We start from the raw sequence: 26,495 nt of genomic DNA, 5'->3' as shown, positions 1-26,495 counted from the left end.
TGCTTCTCCCTCTGCCTGCCACTCCCTCTGCTTGTGTTCTCTCTTCTCTGACAAATAAATAAATAAACTCATTTTTAAAAATTAAAAAAACAAAAATGTGCAAGAGATTTGAACAGGCACATCATCAAAGTGGATATCTAAGTGGCCAATGAACATATAAGAAGGTGCTGAACTTCATTAGTCATCAAATTAAATGCACCATAAGATCTATTACATAACTAGCAGAGTGGTCAAAATGAAGAAGACTTGTAATATGGTGTTGGTGAAGATGTAGAGTGACAGGTATTCCCATACATGGTTGATGGAGGTGTAAGGGATTACAATCACAAGGTAACACTGGCATTATCTACTAAAGCTGACTTACCCATACTCTATGATCTAACATTTCTACTCCTAGGTGCATTCTAACAAAATGAGTGCATCTGTGCCATCAGATTATAAATGAAAGAACATTCGTAACAAGAATATTTGCAAAAATACACAACTGCATACATCCAAATGCTTACTAATGTGGATTAAGATGCTGGATTAAGATGCAGCAACAAAAATGAACTAAATGAACTACACCTAATACAATATGCTCAATTTGGGGGGCAAAATAAGTCAAAACCAAAAGATTATGTACTATTTAACTTCATTTATGGAAACGTCATTAACAAGCAAGGCTAAGCTGTAATTTTAGAACTAAGGATAGCAGTTACCTTTGGGAGGAAGAAAGATAGTGACTGGGACAGACAGAGAGATAGTGTTTCTGAAGTCCTGACAATATTCTATATCTTGACCTGAGTGGTGCTTAGAGAAATCTATTTATTTAGTTGTTTATTTATTTTGTGTGTTTGTTCCCATGTGTGTGCTCTTATTTCAGAATTTTAAGCTAAAAGATCAAAAAAGATATGAAACTTACAGAAAACTCCCAAAGCTCAAATGCATATGAAAAGATGTCCATAACCATTGGCAACCAGAGAAATGCAAATTGAAACAGTACGATATCACTTTACATGTTTTAGACTGGCAAAAACAGCTTCATTGTATTAATTATTGGCAGGAATGTGCATAAAAAGTCCCATTCAATGATGTTGGAAGCCTATTATCAGACCATTCTGAGGGGTATGGGATGTGTGTGCATGTGTGTCTGTGTGTGTGCACACACGTGTGTATCTCCTTTGACCCAACAACTCCAGCATTCACTATATATTCCAAGGAATTTCCTACACAGATCCAGGAGAATGTTTACTACAATGTTATTTGTGGTGGTGGCAAGGTATTGATTTCCTTTTGGGGCCCATCTTTGGAAATGGCATAGCTGAAACGTGGCAGTTACATTGCATAGAATACTATGCAGAATTAGAAGCAATAAAGTAGGGGCACCTGGATGGCTCAGTCAGATGTTTTCAACTTTTGGTTTTGGCTCAGGTCATGATCGTTGGTCCTGAGATCATGCCCCATGACAGCCCTGCTCTGCATTGAGCAGGGAGGGAGGGAGTCTACTTCTCTCCCTTTTCCTCTCTCTATCCCTCCCACTGCTCATGCACTTGTTCTCCCTCTCTCTCAAAATTAAAACTATATATATATGTATATATATATACACATACACACACACACACACACACACACACACATACATACATACATACATATATATGTAAAATAAAATAAGTGGCCAGGATCAGACACCAACTTAACCAAATGGTCAAAGTTAACACCACCAGTAGTGGGACAAATTGACATAATGTGCTTCCTAATAATCACCAATCAAAGCAAATCGTCATTTGTGTGGTGGGTATAATTGCCAAATGTGTAGCCCAAATTTAAGCATAAGGAACCATTAGAGAAATACAAATTCAAAGGCATTCAGGGTGCCTGGGGAGCTCAGTCAGTTAAGCATCTGATTCTTGATTTCAGCTCCGGTCATGATCTCAGGGTCCTTGGATTTAGCCCCATGTCAGGCTCTGCGCTCAGGGCAGAGTCTGCTTGCCCCTCTCCCTCTGCTCCTCCCACTTAAATAAATAAATAAATAAATAATAAAATCTTTTAAAAAAGAAAACTTTAAAAATTTGAAGGGCTTTCTACAAAGTAGCTGGCTTGTACTGGTCATGTGTCAAAGTCCTGAAAGACAGGGGCAGTCTGAGAACTCTTCCTGGTTAAAGGAGTCTAGAGACATGGCAACTAAAATGGGATCTTAAATACATCCTGGACCTGAAATAGGACAACAGTGAGACGAGTGGTGAAATATGAATCAGGTATCTAGGTTACAGTATCATATTGATGTTAATTTACTGATTTTTATAACTATAGGTACATAAGGTAATTTACTCTTTGGGAAATGACAAAGAATATGTGAGGGGTGCCTGGGTGGCTCAGTCAGTTAAGCGTTTGACTTCAACCCAGGTCTTGATCTCAGGGTTCTAGGATCGAGCCCCACATTGGGCTCTGCACTCAAGTGAGGAGTCTGCTTGTCCCTTTCCCTTTGAATCTCCCCTCCCAGGCTCATCCTCTCTCTCAAATAAATAAAATCCTAAAAAGGAGTATGTGAGACTTTTATAGTTTTAGGATATAATTCATATACCATAAAATTCACCCTAGGTATATTTTACAGAAGACCAATTCGGTGGTCTTTCATATATTCATTAAGTTGTGCAACCATGATCAGAACATTAATCCCAGAACAGTGACCACCCCAAAGAAAAACCCTATACCCATTAGCAGTCGTTCCCCATTCCCTCCTTCAGGCAACCCCTGGCAACCATTTGTCTACTGTCAGTCTCTCTAGACTTGCCTGTTCTGAACATTTTAAAGAAATAGAATCATACAGCATGGGGTCTGGGTGTCTGGCTTTGTGTAATGTATTCAAGGTTCAACCTGTGCTGGAGCATCTATTGGTACTTTATCCCTTTTATGGCTGAAAAATATTTCACTGCATGGATGTATCTCCCTTTTTGATCCATTCTTCAGTTGATGAGCACTTGGGTTCCCACCTTTTGGCCATTATAAATACACAGAGCAGGGAAGCCTGGGTGGCTCAGTTAAGTCTTAGCTCAGGTCATGATCTCATGGGTCATGAAAAGTCAAATCCCATTGGACTCCTTGCTCAGCTACCAGTATCTGTTTTCAATTCTTTTGGGTGTATAAACAAGAGAACTCTCCTGTCATATGGAGACCCCATTTAACATTCTGAGGCACTGCCAAACCTTTCTGAAAGGGCTGCCCCATTTTAAACTCCCATATAAAGCACTGTCTTTGTATTACATTTTGTAACTTTTTTAAAGTCTGAAATGGTTTCAAAATAGCTTAAAAAAAAAAGGGGGGATTACAGTCAGTTTGCTGTGTGCCTTTTAGGAAGATCCAACACACTGATGTCCATCCCTTTTTGGGGGGTTGAAAAGGTCGAGAAAAAGCACACCCACCCCGCCCTGGTCATTTGTACCCTGAATCTTGCTTTGGGGATCAATTCATACTGGTCCATTGGACATGAGGGGGAAATGAAAACCTGACCAGGTAAGGATTTCCTCAAAGCAGGCCGCATTGTTAACTTCATTTTAATGACAAAGGGGATCAAAGAGCATCACAAGTATGGGAATGGAGATGGGAGAAAGTAAATGGCTTTAGACAATTAGGAGGTATTAAATATAACCATGCTACCCCGAGACCTTTATCACTCTTCCAAGGATGTCAAATACCTCAAAGACAAGGGACTTTCTCTCCCAGGATACAGGGGCCAGTGGCTTTGGTGCAGAATTAGATGATACAACCAACAGGTGGATAAAAAGCCAGAAGACACACGCGCACACACAAAAAAAGCACCATCTTTTCAAAACTCCAAGTCATTAGCTTTATTTTTACTGAAATCATCATGGGGTGACACAAGGGCATTATTATCACCATAATCAACTACTACATACAGGCCTTTCCCCATTATTTACTTTCCACTTTAAATCTGTTAATTCACATTAATGAAAAATACAGATCACATAACTAAAAATCTTCAAATTCATATAGCTACAGGTTTAAAACTTCTCAAAAAATTATATTCCTTTCTTATGGAGAATGTAATGGTTTCAACTGCTAGGTCTTTTTTTTTTTCCCCTGTTCAGAGGATTACATTTATTTACCTGGACCAAACAAAACACAATGTAAGCGGAGTTTTCCAGAAGCTATTTCCATTATCTTCTTCCCGTTCTCTTGCAAACCGGGGACTTTTACAAGTTCTCTGCCATTCCGTAGGAAAGTTGCTTATCTGGGGTGCCTGGATGGCTCAGTCAATTAAGCATCCTACTCTTGATTTTGGCTCAGGTCATGATCTCAGTCAGTCATGAGATCGAGCCCCATGATGGGCTCCACACTCAATGGTGAGTGGGCTTAGGATTCTATCTCTCCCTCTCCTTCTGTCCCTTCTCTCTCCACCCCATCTTTCCCTCTCTCTGGGATGAATAAATCAATCTTGGGGCGGGGTGCTCTTCTGGTTTCAGAAGAGATGGTGAATGGTGGTAAAAAATCCAGTTCACTTAAATTCCAGAGTTCACTTCAGGGAGCAAATGACAGGATGGAAATGTTAGGGCAGAGTAAGGGAAATGGATTTCAGGAAGACTGAATCACTCACAGAAGTTACAGGGCTGTGGCAGAAAGAGAACAAAGCTAAATCGGGTTCTGGGATGTGGGCGAGAAGCCAAGATGAGGGACCATGAGTGTGACGGGGCCCATATAGGTGCTGGGCTTGTGACAGTAATTACAACAGAAACCAAATACTAATTAGTAACAACATATAAGTGATCAATCTTTGAGAGTTAAGGCAGAGAGGAGGAAGGAAGGATGACATCACCCATTTTCTCTGGTTCATTGGGTTTCCTAGGCTGGTATCTGAGAGCGTCTTGGATAAAATCAGAACAGAATCATTCTTTGCTAAGGTGATCAGCTGTCATGAGGCCCTTTCTCTACACTCTGTGCAATGTTAAAGCCCACTGGTTTATGCCTCCTGGAAGTTATTCCAAACCCATACAGGTGAAGCCTTGAGGACACAACCATAGAGAAGGTGTTTCCAGGTAGCCTGAAACCCAGCAGACAATGTAGCTGTTGCCCAAGATACACAGAAATCTACATTGTATGCCAGGTTCATGCCCCAGACCTGGATGTTGGACTTGTAAGTCCTCCTCACAAAGGATTTCAACACAAATGCCTGCTGCAAAGCTCCTGGTATTTTTCGTGTCTAGCACACTGGCACGGCAGCTCAGAATGTGCTGCTGGGACTTACCTACTCTAAGTCTACAAGTGTAAGTTCCTTAAACTGTCATACCATTCAACTGTCCTTATTTAATTGCACTTAGAATGCTATTTAAAAGTCAAGAGATGAAAGGAAGGATGGATGGATGGATGTGATATATAGGTAGATAAGTAGGTAGGTAGATAGATGGCTTTGTGACCAGATGATCCCTTCCAGATGTTCCTTTCCAAAAGAGGGGAAAAAAGAAAAGAAAACCAATCTAAGATTCCTCCTTCTTATGGTCTCTGGATTCTTCCTTCTTGTGGTATTGAAATCAAATATACCTCATATTCATAATCCTTGATGGTTCCCACACTCCAGCCATGTGTGTGTATGTGTATGTAAATCAGGGTAAAGACTTCCCAGTAACCTTGCTCAAGATGCTGTAACAGAGGCTTGAAGATGCCATCAGAGACCCAGTAGCCAGATGTAGCTACTGATTACAAAAGACAGGATCTACACTGGCTACTGAGCCATTGAGGGTACCTATGCCTTTCTGGCAGGGAGGTGGTGATCCACAGCCTTCTGGAGGGGCTCTGTGGAAGGAAAGAGGAAAAACATTAATCCTGGAGATTTATGTGGAAATGATATCAACAGATCTCAATTCTGTATTTTCTTTATTGACATTCTGACAATAATCCCACATACTGAGTTTGAAGCAACCTCTAGGTTTATTTCCTCAGTGTATATGGATTTGAGTGATATGGAGGAAAGTGCCAGATACTCTCTCAGTGGCTGGAGATCCAGTACCAAACCAAACAGATGGAAATCCCTGCCTTTCTGCAGGGTATGACTGTGAAAAAAAATCTACCATTGGTTATTCAGCATGTTTTTGCAGTAGAAGGTTATATATGAAAAATAAAGAACTGAGCAAAGAAACAAGGAAAAAACCCAACCCACTCTTACTGGCCTTGGAGCACTTCTAGTTTGCTTTATACCACTTGAACTTGGCCAATCTAGCCATGATGCAAATACCCAAAATACATGGCAGTTAAAAAAAAAAGTTATTTCCCTTCTATACATTGAGGATGATCTAGTTATTTCTACAGAATGTCTAAAACATCAAAGGAAACTGCAAAAAAAAGATATGTCACCAAGTATTCAAAGCAATAGCTCACTAGGATGTCAGCTTCAAGCCTTCCTCCCATAGTCCAATGCAGGTATAAAAAAAAGGAAAGATGTCCTCTCCATTCATTCATTCATTCATTCACCCCAGAAATGCCTACTGGGTGCTTTTTCCATACTTTATGCCAGGCACTGGGGATGTGACAGTCCCCGAGGTCAAAGATTTAAGGGGTTTGTAGGCAAAGGCAAAAAAGAAACTCAACTGATAGGTGTGATCATTTCACAGAGGAATGCCACCGTGAAAAGGAATGCTATTTTCATAAATAGTCAGGGAAAGCCTTGCTGTGGGTGTGACATCTGAGCAGCTCCCTAAAGGAGGAGAAGAAACAGGTCACATATCTGGAGGAGGGTATGCAAAAGTCAGAGGGAAGCAAAAGTCAGAACAAAGGCCCCAAAGCAGCACCTGGTGTCTTCGAGAAGGCATTCTTCTATCAGCACATGACCACTGTGGCCAATTATTATGTTTGACTTTTAAGATTATTATAGAATATAAATGACTACACGACTTTGCTCTGAGTACAGGTGTTCGACTCCTACCTTTTTAGAAATTTAAAATGCTCTGGCTATCACCTGGAAGAGATTTAGAAAAGTTATCATCACTCGGAAGAAAGGCTACACTTAGAACCTGACTGGACAGGTCAAATATTTGTTGCCAAGAAAAGGGCCTTTAAAAAAATTGCTGTTAGCTATAAGAAAAGATGACCAGCTTTCTGGAAGCTCTCAGTATGTACATTTCAAGGGAATGATTTAACTATTTAATCACAGGTGTCTAATTTTAAGAGAGCACCTACTTGCCAAGTTATAATAATAGTGTTTCACCAGGTGGTTAGATCTTAGGGGAGAAGGCTGAAATTTACAAGGTGAAGTAGGTTTTTGTTTGATTGCTTGGTTTTTTCCCTCTCTTTTTAAATAAATTAAAACCAATTCCATCTATGAAGTACATTTTGGCATTGTCTGAAAGCCTGGGCATACCTACCAAAGTGGAAATAAAGCCTTCTTGCACAGGTTTGACTGAGTATCACCTTCAATGTAAAATGAAGCATTTATAGACCACGCCAATTGACATTTCATAAACCACTAAAACTAAATGTTCCTAACTCTACTTTTATGAATAAGCCTGGCCATTACAGTGAAACAAGGGTTTAATTTGGTTAGTTTGAATGCCAAAATCCAAAGGATTATCTTTTTATAAGATCTGGCCTATATTTAGAGTAGAAGAAGGGTATTTTTAATTGTTAACACTTGCCTGAGCTATCCTCCAAATATCCTTATATTTAAAGAACTATAAAGTTAAGATGGTGTTTTCCTCTTACTTCTAGACTTATCTAGCTAAGACAACAAGGGAAAACTGTAAATCTGAGTTTATTAGACACAGCACTATGTAGATTAGTGTCAATCACCAACCAATAAAATATACATTTTTCAAGTTTATTAAAATATACAATATCTAAAGAATATACTACAGCAAAGGCTATTAACCGATAACACATTTCCAAAGTTTGGAAGTCGAAGTCAAAGAAAAGGAATCGGGTCCAACTAAAAATGTTACATTATGTAATTCCATTATTTAACAATTAACAAGCCAGTCAGCCCCAGGGTCGGGTGATAAAACTGTAACCAAGGTACTTGCTGTAAGTCTCACTCATGGAGCAAACAAACAAAAACAAAGACAGTAATTTCTAAAAGTTCTGTCCATTCTGGTTACAGACCATTATATGGAGGTATACTAGAATGGGAAAGAGAGTCTTAAGGGGAGAAGAAGACTGATGAATAGTGAAGCCTGCCACCTGCTGTTGAGAAGCCTGCTTGGAAGTAGGATAAAGACCATTTCTTGAATGTTAACCTAGAATCGAAAGAGCTTCCCCTCCAGAATTAGAACAGGGGTGACCTATAAACCAAATCAAGAAGAAACCCACTGATGCTTAAAGCAAAGATGACAGATAAAAAATGGCATTCTCATCAAAGTTCCACTAGAAATGAAAGAAATTCAGTTTCGTGAGTCATTCAACTAAAGAAGAGTAGATTTTACCCTGTCTCTTTAAGGGATTCGTGGGACAATTCTATCTGGCCCCCCAAAAGTGTCACTGACTTTAGAAATTGTGGTTTTGGAAAAGAAATGTTGCCCTCCCAGCATGGTACATGGAAGTCAATGGAGAGGGATGAACAATTTCATAGCACTGCCAGAATGTTCCCTTTCCCAAGTCAAAACTGCCAAGTTGGGCTCTAGGTGTCCCCTCCAACACCCATCCATGAGATCTCACATATTTTAAGGCATGCACCAGCATCTTTCTGTAACTCAACGGGAGTACAGTCAACTTCTAAAATATATTTATGGATTTGACAGAACACAAAGTCAGGGTTTCCTCCAGAAGTGAACAAAAACTGTCTCCCATGGGGTAGATCTCACAGTAAGTGTTCTGAACACACACACACACACACACACACGGAAACTTCTGGAAGTGCTGGGCATGTGCTGACAGCATCATGGGCATTTGCTTTACATTCAAACGCACCAAACCGTACACAGGAAATACGTATAGTTGTCTGTATATCAATTATACCTCAATGAAGTCGTTTACAAGAAAACAAAACAACTAACAAACTGACTCCTACGTGGTTAAGAACAAAAAGTCTCTCGAACTTCACTACAACCCCGGAAAGAAATGCGCACATATACACACCGTGGGCCACAGGTTGAAATGATGTCAGAGGCAAAAACCAACCTTTTAAATACAGGTGACTCATTCAAGTACGTTCCTGTGAACGTGGGATTCCTGTTGTGTGACAGTGAGAGCGTCCGAGCCAGGGTCTCGCCACAGCCGGTGTGTGTGGCGGCGGCCCATCTAGCTCTCACATACCTGAGATCCCGTGACCAGGCTGACCGAAAACATTCACACCAGCTGACGGTCACTTGATTCTCACATCGCTCTATTTAGTAAATTGCTCTGCAAGTCAAGCTGAAGAGCAAGGTGAACCTTTTCTCAGACGCTTCTGCTCAAGACGTTAAAAAAAAAGAAAAGAAGAAAAAAATAAAGACCAGCCCTGCCAGATCATTCTAGTCTGAACAGGCCTGGGAAGGGAGGGGGTTGGCAAAAGATCCTAAAACAAGCTTCTAAAGGCGAAACCACTTAGGACCCATAAAGACAGACTCAGACTAGTTTCTTAAGAATAATATTTAGCAATTAGACACATGCCTTTAATCCTTCTCAACGAAAACCAAACTTTTTTTTTTACACAATCACTGGATGAAAACATGAATCATCTTACTCATTAAAAACGCTCCGAGAAAAAGGATAATTTTCATCTAAGTAACAGCCTTCTTATGGACAAGTTCCAGAAATTAACTCATCCACGTGCAAATGCATCTCGCTGTCACTCTCCCCCTCATTGAAAGAAGCCCCCTCAATTCGCTTTGTACAATGTTAGCAGTGTGCCACTGCAGTGAAGAACTCTTACCATCAAAGAGGAGAAAAAAGCAATTTTGCATTCTATCGATAGTTTAAAAAAAAGAATATCCACACAAGGTGACTGTTGTCTAAACCTATAAATAACCAAGCAGGCAGCCTCCCCAAGACTCCCTCAGACTTTTATTTAATCAGAATTAACCCATTACGATGCCACAGCATTACTGGGGTCTTTCGAAAATTGGTCTTGTTTCTAAGCTTTGTGTCATTTTCTAAATGACACACCCCTGAAGACTGCAGATTTCACTTACAATCAAATCAGCATCATGCCTCTGTGCTGTACAAAACTTCGGTTACTGTATGCGTTCACAGCATGAGAGTTTTCATTTGGTCTCTCTTCACTCTTCCCATCAAGTTTTACTCAGCGCAAATGAACTGAAGAGGAGCGAATACTTATCCTCCTCACACTGCGTGGCCCGCTGCTCTTCCCCTCTGCCATGCCCGGCTCAAAGAGACTCTTCTAGGATTCTAAAGGGCCTTCCCGAAGTCTTCTGGAAAGTTAGCTCCATACTGCCCAGGGCCAGCTTGCAGATCACTTAGTCCGTGTCTCGGCCAGAAACACAAGCCAAATTGCTCTTCAATTATTAGTTTAGAAATGTGTCCCTCTGAGAATGGGAGCTCTTTGAGGGTTAAGAACGGAGTTCTGTTTTTTTGAGATTGCCCATGTACTACCATAGCACCCTGGATCAGAGTCATCTTTTAGTAAATATTTGTCAAAGGAATCTGAATGAAGTGCCTGGCACCTGTACTAACGTATTTTGAAAAATAAACCAAGGGTTGTCTGACTGGCTCAGTCGGCAGAGCATGGACTCTTGATCTCAGGGTTGTAGGTTCGAGCCCCACGTTGGGTGTAAAGATTACTTAAAAACAACATCTTTGGAATAAATAAAATAAACCAGAAAATAGTGAGAGAGCATCTCCATTTCAGGAAAATTCTTCTATTTATTTATCCTTGAAACAACACTTGCTTCCCATCTTAGTTTTATGGTACCTTGCTATAAGATTTGTGGGTACTTATAGCATCAAGCTATTTGTAAAAAAGCCTATTTTCCTAACAGAGTGTAGGCTAGTGATAGCACTGTCTCAGGGTAAATGTTCCTAGATAATGCCTTCCAGTATGGAAGAGTCCTGGGGGTTCGGAAAGGCTCTCCTAAATGAATGAAAAGAACAAGGTCTACGGTAGTATGTGGATTTGTTAAAATTATTGGTTTGGGTAAAAGGCTCATACAACAAAGGAAAACGGTAGACAGCTAACAGATACATGTGAAGATTTGGAGGGGCTAACAAAAATGGTTTGAAATGATGGGGGGCTGCATATATATATCATGCCTGTTGATATTATCTGATGACCTATGGCTACAACACCCACAAGACATTCATTCACCAAGAGGAACAGGATGACAACGTGGGTTCTACTTGTGTAACAAAGGGAAAACAGGAAAAGCTAATTGACATTTATAAAGACTGTCCTGATATGTGTTAAAGGAAAAGGGCAGAATTGGCTATTTTTAAACTTCTAGAGAACGGAAGAAAGCCAGCAGTATTAAGTATCAAGTATGTGCTCCCACTGTGATCAACGCCCAGTGGATTGTGTGACCAGTTCAGCTGTCATAAAGAAACCAAAAGTTTGGGCACCTGGGTGGCTCAGTTGTTAAGCAGCTGCCTTCAACTCAGGTCATGATCCCAGGGTCCTGGGATCGAGCACCACATCGGGCTCCCTGCTCGGCAGCAAGCCTGCTTCTCCCTCTCCCACTGCCTCTGCTTGTGTTCCCTTTCTCACTGTGTCTCTATCAAATAAATAAGTAAAATCTTTAAAAAAAAAATAAAAAAGAGGGGCGCCTGGGTGGCTCAGTGGTTTGGGCTGCTGCCTTCAGCTCGGGTCATGATCTCAAGGTGCTGGGATCGAGCCCCGCATCGGGCTCTCTGCTCCGCAGGAAGCCTGCTTCCCTCTCTCTCTCTCTCTCTCTCTCTCTCTGCCTGCCTCTCTGCCTACTTGTGATCTCTGTCAAATAAATAAATAAAATCTTAAAAATAAAATAAAATAAAATAAAATAAAATAAAATAAAATAAAAAAGAAATAAAAAGGTTTTTGGTGGTATTAACTCAGGACTGAGCCCTGAAAAGTCGTGATGATAGCATTTTTCTCCCTTTCTTCCCTCCTTATGTGTTGATGCTAGACTAGGTCTATGCTCACAGTGGAAGGGAAGGTTTTTGCTGTTATATGGATGGTTCTGTCGAGCACACATCAGTGCTTAGAGAAACCATATCCATCTGATTAAAATGAGCCAGATTCAAAACAATGAAGACAAAACTATCCAAAGATGAAGCTCGCTGCTTACAGGTGGAGATGGGATTTCTGAGATCATCACAAAACAGTCTAGGACGTAAAAGTGAAGAGGGAGGGCCGTGGAAAAGGACTAAGGGCAAGGAGGAGAGATGTAGGTTAATAGAGATCAAAGGGAAAGGGGTATAAGGGAAGCCCGACACCCAGCCACCACACGTAGGTACTCGTCAACGAGGGAACAGCTGCATGGATGGTCCTGGCAACCAGGTGGAAGAGGAAAGGTATCAGATGGAGACAACCGGAAGCTGGAAGAGGAAGGATACAGGACGAGTAACTCTCAGGAGTTTAAAAGAAAAGTTCGAGAAGGTGTGAGCATCTGGAGTCCGAGTGAAAGGAAAGATTATTCACAGGCCTGAGCAAAGGCAGGAGATGAAGGAAGGAAGTCTTTCTTCCTGTGCAAGGCTGGGGGAGACGCGGTGGCAAGCTTTATCGCTTAGTTGAAAGGGTAAATAACAGAAACACAACTGCTGTTTATATTTATGGTAACACAGGGGAAATCTGGTTCCTCTTTCTAGGAGTGGAGAGAGGGGTCAGGAGAGACAGTTGGCACCAAAGGATAATAAAACCTTGAAAGGACTGGCCAAAGCGGATAAGAGAATGTGCGTGTATACTGGGGGTGGGGGGAGTCAGGGGTGTCTGGGGAGTGTGGATGGCAAGGTACCACAGTAGTGATTTTCAGTCAAAAAGGAAGAGCAAGGAATAGCATTTTCAGAAAATGGCCGGGCATAAGAAGCTTAAAAATGCAGGGGAACCTTCAACTTCTCATGAGAACACACTAGATGTAAGTAGGCAAGCCTGGAAGAACCTCATGGGAACCTGAACCACAAGACTGAGCTTTCCTGGCATACCCACACACCCAATGGAGATGGGATGGGCCAGGAATGATCGAACTCGCGCCCAAGTCCCAAATCACCTGGTCTGCGTCGCAACTCAATGTTCCTAACCCCCCATTTCATGCTCCCACTTCCCATTCCTACCTGACAGGCAACAGCATTGAAACTATTCAAATTTCTTGCTGACAATTACTATTCGTTCTGACATTATCTCTCTTTTAAGTCCTATGCTGACTATTCAACTTTCTGTGGTCTGAGGAACAAACTGTTAAAAAAAAAAAATCCATATGGTGATATTCTTGCTGAGAGGTCAAAGTCTTCCTACAGCTACAGGCACTCACAGTTAACGCAAGCCCCATTCCCACCAGACAGCTGGTGTGTCCATAACTTTTCTTTCTAAAATGCCCCTATGGAAGCCAGGATGGACCACGGATTTAGGAATGGAATAAATGGAGGTACTTCAAAGGGCAGAATCTAGACCATTTGGTGAAAAAAAAGAGAGAGAGAGAGAAAAAATTCCTTTCATGGACTTTCATCCTTAGGCAAAACCTTAAAATCTCTGTGCCCTCCTATGATTACATCTCCTGATTTTCGAAGGCTATAAGAAACCTAAAGGAGCTGTAAAACCATGAATAAAAAGTTTAGAAGCTGGAACTCTTAAGACCCAGTCAAGAAAACAAGTCATGTTTTGTATTCAATGTGCCAGGAGGTACAGACTGAAAACTCGTTGGAAAATTGTCATTTTACCAACATATCAAATAACAAGTTACAAAACAGCATTTTCCAAAGTGTGTTCGACTTTGGAGTATTAAACTGAGAGATGATTCCACACACCTACACAGCATTCTTTCAATCTATTAAATTTGGGAAACATAGTTGTACCGTATGTTCCTCTTGAAGTATCCATGCAAACATAAAAAGTTCTGAGAAGTCCTGCAGGAAAGAAACCTATTTAATGTTGTTCAAACCAAACTTATCTGACCACAGTTTTTCCCCGTCTCCTGAAAACATGCTTTGTGAAACGCCATCCTAAAGAGTACAAAAGGCTACAGTGGTTCCCATATCATTTATCACAGAAGCTGGGAGAAGTTTGGTTGGCAACAGACTGATCACAAAGGAAGAGGGATACTGAAGAGAGAGGGCCACTGGATGTGAAAAAGAGCAAAGAAAAAATAAGTGGCAGTCAGCATTAGCCAAAGAGGAGAAAGGGGCCAAGCAGGGATGGGCCAACCTTGTTGGCTAAGTAAACCCTAATGGCACCCACCTTCAGCTATTTTGTGTCCTTTCCAAGCCACCAGTTTCAATCACTGGGAGCCCAACTAAGGACTGTTTAGTATCTTTTAAGGAAGAGTGTAATAAAATAATTTCATTTATTATGAGTGTGACAATCTTGATGGAAGTCATGACACAACTAAAGGAATGAAGCTCTCCCATCTACCCGTTGGGTTCCACAAAGCTGCTCACTCACTGTCATGCCATCAGTAAGCAGGCCCAATAAGGGAATCATGAACATGGTAAATATGACCCCCCCACTGTGTTTACGAGCTCCCACGGCTCTTTCACCATATGAGCCTTTGACTTTGACCCTTACGACAATCTGGTGAAGCCTGCAATTATGTTACTAGCCATTTACAGATGGGGAAATAGGATTAAAGATCACGGCCATGAACAGTTCGTATACAAACAGAAGGGACTCCTCTGACTGCCTGACAAATCAATGCGCAGAGAACCCTGGCCACGTATTCAATAACAGGAATTTAGGGAAGCAGTAGGGTATGGTACGAAGAATGGTGATGTCTGCCCAAAATGTTGGGGACTCTGAACAAACAGTGTGGCTTCTCTGGGTCTCAGGGTGTTTCCCAAACAAACGACAGAATACTGATCCCACCTGTAAAGGGATTATTGAGATGATCGCAGAAAATGACGTTTATGAAAGTGCTTTACCAATTTCCATGTGCACTGCAAATAGACTGACTTCTCTAACACTGGTACAATCTGAAGGTGGTGTTTTCATGCCTTATCTTTGCAATCAGGACCCCGCTTCAGATGCCTAAGCCCTCCCTCATCATCTGGTGAGCAGTTATGTTGGAGGGCAAATGCTTATAAACCTGGGCAGGCAGCTGACCCCACAGTGCTGGACAAGATCTGTCTTGAACCACTTATTGAAATGCCTTGGAAACAGGAGGAACTAAAGCTTTCACATTTACTATATTCAGCTTAACTTCAGTTTCTCATCTGTACTAGAAGGTTCTATTTCTATCCCATTAAAATTTCATCAGATTCCCCCCACCAAGAGATGCTATGTCTTTATTTTTTTCAAATAAGGACATTATTAATGCTCTATCTACCATCACTGTGATTGCTTTTTTGGGTTACTTTTAAATTGAGGAATAACTAACACGTAATCAACTGCACATATTTAAAGTGTACAGTTTGACTAAGTTCTGACACATGCATACACCTGTGAAATCATCACCATAACCAAGACAGTGAGATTATCCACCAGCCCCAATGTTCCCCTTGCCCTTTTGTAACACCTTCCACTTGCCACCCTACTTCTCCCACCCCAAACAACCAGGGATCTGCTTTCTGTCATTCTAAATGTCTTTGCATGTTCCAGAATCTTATATAAATTCAATCATACAGTATGTATTTCTTTTCTGTCTGGCTTCTTTCCCTAAGGGTGGGGGTCCCTCCATGCTGACTCTATGAACAGCTCACTTCGTCTCATTCTTGGGTAGTATCCATCAGACAGATACACCACAATTTGTTGATGTATTTACCTGCTGATGGACATTCAGGCTGCTTCCAGTTTTTAGCTGTTACTTATAAAACAGCTGTAAACACAGCATGTAGACATGGGCTTTCTTGTCTGTAGGAGAGCAGTATCTAGATCCTACGGTTGGCATATGTCTAATGATGTAAGACATCGCCAAACATCTCCAAAAATGTCTGTGCCATTTTACATATCTACCTAAATATACTAAGAGAGTTCTAGATCATCCACAAATTTGCCAACACTTTGTATGATCAGCCTTTCTCATTGCAGCCATTCAGATAGGTGTGTGTAGTGGTAGATCACTGGGGTCTTGATTTGCATTTGCTTAATGACTACTGGTGATGAACATCATTTCATGTGCTTCTCTTGTCACTTGTCTGTGTTCTCTGGGGAAGTGTCTGTTCAAATTATCTGCCCATTTTTTTCCAGGTTGCTTCCTTATAACTGAAAACTCCATAGGTTTTCATGGATGATGCAAAACAGGTAATGAAGAACTCAATCAGAATCTTACACAATTCCTGGTACCCAAGGGGACAACAGAATCCACCAGTGCTGAACTAAAATATTCTCCAAATGCTATGACAAACTTGAAATTCTTTGAAAGCTTGAGAAGGACTGAATTCTTTTTATTGGCACTACTGCTGAGTCTACATAGCTTCAGAACTCAATCAGGAAACAAAATAATCGTGCATTCACGTACTCTATTGGTACCTAAAACATCTTAGTTCTTCCTCAGCGCATTAGCTAAAATCCCCAAAGTGGCTGTCCGGAAGCCACATTCCACACTTTGTGCTCACTGGATTCTAATCCCCTAAGAGTCCCATCTTACAAAAATAATTTATGTCAAACTCATGCCCATGTTGAGAAAGGGACGAAGGCCAAGCCTCTAGCTCTCTGTTCACACAATCAGTTGCAGCTCAAATGTGATTTGCAAGCTCGAAGATCAAGTCTCCTTTCAGATCTACAGGGTAGGCCGCCTAGATCCGGGGCAGCTACGGGCTTTCCTTTGAGGAAAAGCAGGCCTGGTTCTGCTGTGCAAGGCAATCGGTTCTCAGCTCAATTGTTACAGTTGATGTGGGTTTCCTTTTAGATGCCTGGAAAATGACTCTGCTGACCACATCCACATTCTGAAATACTTTTTGAGAACTTGTAACCAAACTGCAGGAACTGACTCATTTTGCAGTGCCCAGCCACCACACAGTTGTTCCCGAATAGACTCCAGTCAAAGGCAGAAATATCAAGGTCTTAGAACACAGGCAGCAAATGGTCTATTTATATGGGGGAAGCAGAAGGGGAAATCCCGGGGTGCATGGGGTAAAAACGGCTCAGGCCCCAGGAGACCATCAGAGATGAGCAGCCTCAGACAAAGGTCCAAAGAGAATACCCAGCTTCCTGGGTAACACATGCGTTTCCCTCAAAGCTAGAAGTCAGAGACTGGTGGAAAAGAGACCTTAACACCCAGCTCTCTCTAGTTCACCTAGAAAGCGGATTCAGGTGAGAGATGTATGCAGGAGAATTTGGGGGAGATGGGGACTTGGACTCCCATTCCTGAAATCAGGAACATGCCCCTCATTTCTCAGGAGCTAAGCAGGAACGGACCCCAGGCTGGGGATGCCAGAAAGAAGTAAGGCAAGGAAGCGTCCAAGGCCACCTGGACTTAGGACCAGGAATTTGCAGGTCTCCTGGGACTCTCCTACATCCTTCCTTATCAGTGCACTTCTTCGCCTTTCTCTCTCAGCTCTCCATCTAGCTCATCCAAGGGGGCTGACTTCCACATGAAGAGCCAACCCTCCACTCCCTTCTCCCAGTACAGAGTTCGTACCGGGGGGGGGGGGGGGGGTGTAGAAAGGAACAAACGAGGCCCTCGTCCAAACACTCTATCTTCCCCAATTACTAATTTCTCCAACCCACAAGTGAAACTCTCATTCTCTCAGTCAGTTTCAGCCAGAGGCAGTGAGGAAATCCGGTCCAGTTGAACTCAACTATAAATGACAAAACCAGTAACTCTTTTCTGCAGGTGGGTCCCTGGCTCAGAGAATATGAGTGCTAACCCAAATGCATGACTAACTAGTGGAAAGTCAGGCCAGATGCCAAGAGTTCAGGGATAAAGTCTCAGGAGGTGTGAAGGAAAGATAAATCTGGACAATCATCACGAAGAGCTATCAAGCCTCTGCGAACCCTTCTATGTGGTCGGCCCCAGTGGCATGGTCTGATGTCAATGAGATGACATGTACGTAATTTTGTGTCTGTTCTGGGGTCACATCAGTTAATACGAAAAGTCCCAGATGACTGAAATCATACATACCTTACACAAAAGGGAGGACTTTTACTATTGGGTAACGATAGGTCCGGAGCTGCAATGCATTTACAGCAATCAACTCCATCTTGAAGAGACTGCAAAAATGTCTTTAACACAATTTTTTAGAAGAGAATAAGTTAATACAATTCCGCTCCTCCCGATGGGGCAATTGCATTGACGTTCCCACTCCCTCTCTGCCTCCAATGGTAACAAGAGTGCTGCATAAGACAGCTTTTTAACCTGGATCAAACAAGTCTTCATACAAAATTATGAGGAAATCTATCAATTCACTGAACATAATAAACCTGAGGGCTACTAAAAAGAAAACACAGAATTTTTAACATAGAAGTACTTGAAAACCATGGCAGTTCCAAATTCTAAACTGTTTCACTTGGGTATGAAATGGACAAAGACATGGCCCATGGGGAGTGAATTTTTGGCAAGGCTGAAGGGAAGAGAAACACGAGTCACTTGAGGACCCTATACCTCTCTGAGGAATAAAAGTGACAGGAAGAATTACCCTGTTCTGGCTCCTTCCCTGGAAAAAAGATTTGATAGCTCAACTTTCTCTCTATCAAGGTTTTCATATCATCATTTAAATGACAAAAAGATCACCATAGGCTGGGCTCTCCAGGATCCCTCCATCAATCGCTCCTGCTCTTGCAGTGCCACCTTCCTTCTCTCTAGTTTTCATCGCCTACCCTCTAGCAGCTTCTATGGCCAACGGAACGCTACCTGATGTGACATTCACTCCCTCCCAGACCTCCTCTGCTACCTTTTCCCCTGGCTTGTTGTTCCACACTGGCTTCCTTTCTAACCCTTCGTACACCAAGCTTGCTCCTCCTGTCTCCACTGTGGTGGTTTTGATTTCTCTGCCTAGAACCTTCTTCCTCCACATACCCATGGGTAAGCCTCTGAGCCAATACCGCAACATCAGAGAGGGCTTTCCCAACAGCCATGGATAAAGCTGCTCTTCCCCCAAATCCCATATACTCAGACATCTGACCTGTTGGTTTTTTTTTTTCTCCAATAGGTACCTACGGATTCCTGCATGCTCCTTGCTCGACCTGTCAGCCTCCCCCGTCCTGCCACACAGCAAAAGACCTTGTTTGCTGTTGCATTCCCAGACCGAAAACATCACCTGGCATGTGGTAGGTATACACCACATTTTTGTCAAATGAACATTTCCCACATGATGCTTTTGTCAACAGTTCCGCTACAAGCTTCAGAAGTCCAGCTGGCACTTGGGCTGATTTCTGTTGATGCCAACCCCAACACCCCATACTTCAAGGGCCAGGTGGACGGGAGTTGGAAGAGCGTGATCATTTCCCCAAACATTGAGAGAAATCATACAGGGTTGTGGGGGAGGAGAGGAGAAAGAACAGTTTTTTCTCTCCTTGCTATCCATAGGTAGAAGATAAGGAAGGGTTTGATCAGAAGGGGTTTACAGAGTATAGATGTCAAACAGGGTAGAGAAAACGGTAGAATGTACTGCCTTACCAACCTAGCTTGTCCCGGAGGGTCCCTGTTTGATCTTGCTCAGAGAGAAGAGCCCTGAGACAATGAGCCATTCTTTCAGAGTTTGAGTAATTTTGCTCTCACATCTACCTTAATGTTTCCCCACATTGCACCAATATATACCTTCTGACGCAGACCTCACTGTTCGTGATGAAACATAGAAAGTGCTTTCGTTGCCTTTGCTGCTGTGATCAGCCTGTACCAGAAAACACACAAAGTCCACAATGACAAAGAAAAGAAATGGTTGGTTAGGTGTTTTTCAAAAGTGATGGCAAAGGACTCCCAGGTTAAAAATCACAAAGTCTTCGTCGTGTAAATCCTTTTTCCCTACCTATCCTCATCTCCCCAAGAGAGAGGGTAGCTCCCATTTTTCATATCTCTACTTAAAGATATTTTCGGGAACTTGCAACAAATTTAATGGAGTGCACAGCAGGATTTTTTTTCCCTCCAAATTAGCTTCAATTCTACTTAAAAATTCTATTCCAAGACACTGTTGTGGACAACTTTGCGGTCTCTCTTAACTATGCTCCAAACAGGGAAATGAGTTGAAAGCTCAGAAGTTCTTAGACTCTATTTCCTGCCACATTCCCTACTAGGGGTCCCTCCTTTCACCACCATCAAAAAAGAAAGAAAGACCATTTCTCTGCATTATTTTCCTGTCACAAGCCTTTTCTTTCCGTGACTTTAAAAAAGCAGCCTGGCTGCCAAAGGAAGATGCTTAAATACTTCTATGAATGTCAGCCCGTGAAATATGCCTTGTTGCACAAATGGCAAAGGATCAACTAAAAGATGTAGTTGCTGAGGGGAAAGGAATGAAGAGTGGGCTGCCTTCCCCTAATGGACCGTCACCCTGTCCTTTCTTTCATCTGCCTTCAGGTAGGCACTGAATCAGTTATGAGAACATAAAAAGGAAGCAAGGAGGGAAGAAGGGAAGGAGAGAGGGAGATCGGGAGACAGGGGGGAAGGCAGGCTCCATTAGTGCATCTTCCCATGGGCAGGCTTGGTCCAAAGCCAGAAGAGCTTTTAAAGAGATTTCTAGGGGCAACTGGGTGGCTTAGCTGGTGAGGCACCTGCCTTGATCTCAGGTCAAGATCTCAGGGTCCCAGGATCGAACCCGGCGTCGGGCACCCTACTCAGCAGTGAGTTTGCTTCTCCCTCTCCCTCCCCCACCCCACTCATGCTCTCCCTCAAATAAATAAAATCTTTAAAAAAGGGAGAGATATTTCCAAGCACCCTGAATCTGTGGGTGAGGCTAGCCCCCTCTTGCCTTCCAAGTCAGATTCTCAGCCCACATATGAAGAAGGAGTAAATTTTCAATGTGAAACCCCTTTCCCATACTCTGAAAATCAACTCCTCATCCAAATACAGGCTTTTATGCACATAGATGGCTTCCTGCAATTCTTACACATTTTACTTTTCTATGGATTAATTCTATACCGGATAAAGAATCTCCAGAGAGGTTTATAAAGTGTATCCCAGGAACCCAAATGCTCACATACTTCTCCCTTCCACCCCCACTTTCAAGTGAAAACATTTGAGAGAAAAAAAAAAATAGGGGAAGTTGCATGAGTAAATTTGTTAGCGCATGAGATCAAATGAAAACAAGGAATTCCCCTCCTGGACTTTAGTGGCCTAATTTAAGCTCACAAACACAAATGACTAAAACTGCTCCCATTGATTCGTGAAATAAGAAGCAGAAAAAGTCAACTGTGTATTTCAATATTGAGAGGGCCAAGTCTGGAAGACATGACACTTTGCAGAATAAAAATGAGAAGACCATTTCTGAGACTTTCAGGTTCAGTCAGCTTTTATTCTGCTTTTCTGCCAGAAGTACTTAACCATCTATACTGGCGAGAGCTTATTTGGATTCAGATTCTGGGTCCACAGCTTATCAGGGGAATGAATGGACCTAAACATGTCCCTTAGCCCTGTGCTTCAGTGTCCTCATCTGTGAAATGGGCATACTTATTGCAGCAGTGGGTTGTTCAGAGGATTAAACAGGACAATGCGGGTGGAGTGCAAGAGTGCCTACCTAGAATACGGCGCTGAAGTGGGCGCTAAATGGTGGCCACCATTGCCATCACGATTTTCCTTCATCTGATACGAGAGACAGACCTAGAACTTGGAACGGATCTGCGGGTTTTGAGACTAAACTGAAGTCTGTTTCCAAAAGGATGTGGGAAGGGAACTCAAGTGTGTTACACTTGTGTTACACGTGCCTTACATGTGTTCTCTCATTTCATGCAACAGCCCTATGAGCTAGTTCAGACGGACACTCCACTCTCTAGGGCTTAGGGAAATAAATGGAGTAGTTTACTTAACCAGCAAGAGGCAGAACGAGCTGGAAGCATGGGTCTACTTGTTTCCAAAGCCTGGGCCTCTCAGGGAGCAAACAATGGGAGCTGTGAAGAGGATACCTTCTTGGGCTCATGGTAACCACGGTCACATCCACGATACTCACTAGAAAATGCCTAGAAGTTCGAAGATTTTTTTTTTCCCCAGGTAATCAGGACTTTGAAACACCCCGGAAAGTTTCGCTGGGTTCATACAAACTCAACTCAGTTTCTCTCATTGTTAAGAACTTCAGTCTCACTTTACAGAGATGTCACACAAATCCTAACTGAGAAAAATTGATGGGCTTTCATTTAAAAAGTATCTGTCCGCTTTCAGGAGAGGCAAGAAAATTAAGACACTCCTCCAACGCCACCACCAGCAAGGGGCTTTTAGTGGAATGGGTGCTTAAGGAGAATGAAAGTCTTCCAAGGTAGGAAAGGAAGATCCTTTAAGATAAAATCTTACTTTGCTTTTCATAATCAACTTACCTACTACCTTCAAGTAAGGGGGTTAAGCCTGTTTTACTCTATTAGGTTGATCACGTGAAGGAAAGGAACAAGAAACTATTTTACTATTAAAATATAACAAAGAAGAGCAAAATGTCCCAATATTATACTGCCTTACAAAAGCATATTGTAGGGGGTATAGCTCAGTGGTAGAGCATTTGACTGCAAAAGCATATTGTATTCAATTTTTTATGCACCTAATCTGTTCCCTTAAGAATTAAAGAAAGAAAAACAACCATGTAAGCCCTCTCATGATCTAGTTACATGACCACATTAGTTAATAATATATAGGTATTTTTCATTTTACATTGTAGAGTACACTAAATACTTTGAACTGTATAAGCCAGAGTCTATATAGGATTGAAAGGCGATAAGCTACATTTGAGAACTTAGGAATAAGCTAGGAAATGCCCAAGATTAGATCACTTACATTCTTTAATGTAATATTTTAGAACTGTTTTATATTGTTTTTTTTCTTAACTTTTCTATCCCCTGAAAAACCAGTATCAGGTAGGTGGCTTTAGTATGTTAACCCACGGAAAGGAGGGTTACCATATTTTGATGGCATCGGTATTTGGCACAGCTCCCCAGTTCCCCTATCAAACTTGAAGGCAGTTCTCAAAATATGAAGGTATTTTACTTTGTACCTCCTCCCTGAAATTTAAAATATTCTTGATTTTTAAAAATAATCCATGATTATATTCAAATTTGGCTAGTTTCCTCTCCTGAATGAAGACCTCAGTTCTCTAAATACTGATTGCATAATCAAAAGTGTTTAAGAAATTCTCATGGCTGTGAATAAAAAAATGATAACTAATAAGTAAGAAAAACCCAAAGGGCAGAGAACCTTTCATTTCTGATAGCAGTCTGAAATTAATGGGAAAGAGTAAGTTTGAAGATGGAGATCAAAGAGAAATAAATCAAGGATCCTGAAGTGAGTTCAAAAAAATAACATGTCTGTTAGTACTTGACTGAAGTGCCAAGCGAATACATAAGGAATACATCAGACAGAGCTAAGTGCGAAAAAGAAAAATCAAGCAGAGTCGAGGGAGAGTGAATGTGGGAAGTAGAATGGGAAGGCTGCTGTCAGCTTGGCGGAAAGGAAATTTTTTTAGCTCTAGAGATACATAGGTATTAGACGCCTTGTATACTTTTTTGAAAACTACTTTTGTGCATTCAGAGTCGTGCAGTTCGAGTTCCACAGGCTCCTGAATTCCCAAGGGGCCCCTGCTTTGTCCCAATGTGGCTCCCAAGCCAGGGAGCTACTCCCTCCAAGGAGACCCAGGCCCTCTGCAGAACGCAGACTTCCCACTGGGTTAGGGGCTCCAAAAATGATCTTAAAAAAAAAAAAAAAAAAGACTTGCCCACCTGCCACTCAAGATCATTTCCTTGGAGCTGAGTTAAGAGTTGTTTCTTGTGTCTTAATTTTTCAAGATAAAGAAGTCAGGCTGACAGCAGATGGAAAGCAATACTAGAAAGCCTGAAATGCGTCTCAAACCCCTGGATCTCCCATATCCCCACCCAGGAGAGCCTAGTGTAAAAACTGCACTGCAGGCCCCTGACCATGCCCACAGCGGTGAGGTCACCAGCTTCTGAGGACTCCAGGGCACAGGGTGACTGGGAATCAGGTAAACAGCTGACCCATCCCCATGACTCAATCAAGAGTCCCAGGGCCCCATCTCCGGGCGTCTCTCCTACCTGCCGTGGGCTCATCGAGAGCAGACTGCAATGAGCCCACTTGCTTCCAACCCTGGGTTCTACTACACTTCCGGGTTCTGTCACTTTGGGCAAGCTGCTTCACCGTTCTGTGCCTCAGTTTCCCCACTGCCAATACTTAGTTTTTTTGAGGATTAAAGAAGTTAATAATGTAAAGCATTTTATACCTCTATGTGCCAGGCACTGCTCTAGAGCTCAGGGATTCACTTACAGCAGTGCCTAGTACAGAACACAAACTCAAGGTGTATGGGTAATGAGAGGTCCACAAACCCTTATCTGACACCCTGGTGATTATGATGATGATTTGATGAAGATGACAGGGTAACTATTCTACCTATAAAAAACCCCGGGGGGTGAGGAGGAGAGAGAAGGGGCCATTACTATTTCTACAGTAAAACATACAAACATTGGTACTAAGTGGGATAAATAAAGACTATAAGCAGCCTTCCATCAGTTCAGGTCAGGATTCACCACCAAGCCTTTTACATGACAGTGTTTTGGTTTGCAGAGCTTTCTGGATTTCAGAAGAGACAGTGGACCTATATATATTAAGCAAGGGGCTAAAACCCACTGAAGTCTTCTCTTCCTTTCTGACTTCCGGACGTGGTTAATGACCAAATAAATAGTCAAAACCACTTAGGAGTGGAAAATAGGAAGCCCTTCAGGCATGGAAAATTCATGACTGCATAATTAATCTATGCCAAATATGATCTAAACAACCCCTCCCCCCAATACAGTGCACCATAAGCTACTCAGTCAACCAAGTCATCTCTCCAAAGAGGCCACAAGTAATCTCAAAGTCATTTTTAAATATAGGAGAAAATACTTAAGTTTTACCACGATTTTCACAGTACGCCCTCATCTTTCCCACAGGAAACAGACAAGCTACGAAATGACAAATAATTGACTTAAAAACGTGTTACCTTCAAAGCCAACCATATCCTCTGCAGCCAGCCTAGAAGAGATGAGCCAACGTTATGCCAAAGTGGTAAAGTCTCCTGCTACCAAAGGAATGTTGCGCCACGTTGCATTTAAGGAAAGATCTTCAGCTCTTGAAGAGCTGCTCAGTAACTGTTTCAAGATGTTCTCACTGCTGGTCAGCACTGGCTAAAGGATTTGCACAAACCCATGGAAGCCAACTTCTCCTGCCTCTTTATTACCCCCATATGTTGTTATTTATCTTCCCCAACTTTTCTGACCCCTTTCTGTTTATTTGATACTGAAGTATCGCTTTGTTCACAACCTGTGTTTAGCACTCCCATGGCGATCTGTACACAAAGGCAAGTCAGGAAGACATGAAATGAACGAAGATACTGATGTTGCTTCACGGTTTTTTTCCCCTTCTCATTATCCTCCTACTCAATGAGACTGTAGTGGGAGGTCTGAATGACATTACCAAACCAAGAACTTAAAGCTACATTTCAACACCCAACCCCTCAGTTGTCATAGGAACAACACTAGGAGGCTTATCTAGGTTCTAACAAACAGCCACTTGTTTAGCTTGCAATTAAGGCTTCCCCCCTCTCCAGTCAAATATATACACACAGCCATATACTACCTCCCAAAAATGTAATTGGACCAAACTGTACACCACACCAAAAACTTAAGAAACAAGCCCAAAGGGAATGTGTTTAGATCGTTGAATATGCAAATATCAAATACCATTTGAGACATTATTTTGACCAGACTCCCTTCAGTATGGAGTTTCACGGGCCCACAAAGACATGTGCATACCATTAATACCTTTTCAGAGTAGATAAAAATATTAATACTCTCAATAACCCCAATTCAGGGCAACGTCTTTTAATGTACACGTATTTCTAAAAATTAAGAAACGGGTAGCAAAAGAATAGACAGAATTAAAAAACAAAGATCTATAGGAATTGTTCTGGAATCTACTTTCTTGCATTTATTGTTTCATTTATAATAGAAGCAGGTTTCTATTATATTTTTTTCATTCAAAACAATGGCTTCTAAATGGAGGAGTAAAACCCAAAATTTACTTACAGAGGCTTTTTTTCCATTAAACAAAGCAGTATTTAGCCAGATTATTAAATCATCATGATTTTGCCCAAGTATTTACATGAAATTCAGAGCTGAAAGTAATTGTGAATCACTGAACACAAGCTAACAGTCAGATGTAAGTTACCTGTAAATATCTTAAAGCTTTGTCACCAGTTTTCTGTCTTTAAGATTCTAAACCCCACAAATTCAGGGGCTTCATGGAACTAAGAAGCATGTTTCCCATCCTTGGCCACACCTTAATTAAGTAAAATAACTTGTAATATTCACACATTTGGATCACCAATCTGATTTATTAGAG

The 26,495-nt window shown here is 41.8% G+C and overlaps 1 long non-coding RNA gene across 1 annotated transcript in view; it reads right to left on the bottom strand.

Annotated features, from left to right (window-relative positions):
* Positions 1 to 3,805: 3,805 nt before the first annotated feature.
* Positions 3,806 to 26,495, bottom strand: part of LOC309856734 — a 106,652-nt gene continuing 83,962 nt past the window's right edge. Inside the window, exon 6 of the long non-coding RNA XR_014307330.1 lies at positions 3,806 to 5,790. This is a non-coding gene — a long non-coding RNA (uncharacterized lncRNA). The remainder of the gene's footprint in view (positions 5,791 to 26,495) is intronic.

Source organism: Mustela nivalis, assembly GCF_964662115.1.
Source record: "Mustela nivalis genome assembly, chromosome: X".
Classification (NCBI taxonomy): domain Eukaryota; kingdom Metazoa; phylum Chordata; class Mammalia; order Carnivora; family Mustelidae; genus Mustela; species Mustela nivalis.
This window is presented reverse-complemented; position numbering and strand designations above follow the sequence as displayed.